This window comes from Eimeria mitis, genomic scaffold (assembly GCF_000499745.2).
Source record: "Eimeria mitis Houghton genomic scaffold, Emh_scaff1794, whole genome shotgun sequence".
Taxonomy (NCBI): domain Eukaryota; phylum Apicomplexa; class Conoidasida; order Eucoccidiorida; family Eimeriidae; genus Eimeria; species Eimeria mitis.
The window spans coordinates 1648-2599 of NW_013570113.1; positions in this window are offsets into that span (position 1 = coordinate 1648).

The following is a 952-nucleotide window of genomic DNA, read 5'->3' on the forward strand; positions in this document are numbered from 1 at the left end:
TTTCAGATGCAAGTCCTCAAGTCTATGACTTTGTATTCTAGCTGGACACGGGTGGAGACAAATGTAGGATAACAAGAGTCCAATAGAAACCCCGAAAAGGGTTTCTTGAGAGAGTCCCCCAGTGGATCACTGACCCCGCTAGAGTTTGCCAACTCTACTGTTCTTCGTTTGTTAAAGAATAAAACGACGCTAAGAAAGCTCGTACCAAACTAGACAAGCTTTCCGGCCATGGTGCACGGCGTGCAACTACTCGCGCCTTCCAAGTGATTAGCCATGGTCCTATTCTCAGGAGGCTGCGTTCCCAGAGTAATGCACCATGTTCTGCCCTGATTTCGCAGCTACAATTCCCAGTACCGGTACTGGGGGCTATGCTGTGGTGTACGGTGACTTCGTCGTGCTCGAGGTTTCGTTCTCTGCGCATTGCAGATGACCTAACGAAGCGGCTGAACACCGGACGAAGAGGTCAAACTGTGCCTTGCCTCATGTAAGAACGGAAGCCCATAAAGTAGAGGCTATTGTGTGCCACAAATTGCGTCAAAGCCTGGTGCTCGTCACTCCACTTTTCTCCTGAGCAAAGGAAGGCGGCTCGTAAGCACAAGCAAGACGACCGTAACGCTGTCAATCCTCATTGAAATTTATTTCATCTGAGCTAAAATTCAAATTCATCAATTTCTTTAATGTGAACAAATTTCCGCTTTCAGTGTAGAAAGGGTCGCACGCGTCGAGCAAGCAACTTTTGCCGCTTGTTTTGCCGCAGCCAGGTGTGCGAGCCCCCTAGTTAGTAGTGTGGGCAGCATAGCTCGTGAGCAACACCTGCAAGCCTCAACGGGCCAGATTTGTTTGGGCGTTTTGTAGTCTTAGGATTTTCCTGCCGAATTCTCACTTGACACAATGAAAAGCTTCAAGTCGTTTCTGCTGGCCGTCGCCGTGCTGGGGGCAGCCAAAGGAGGCG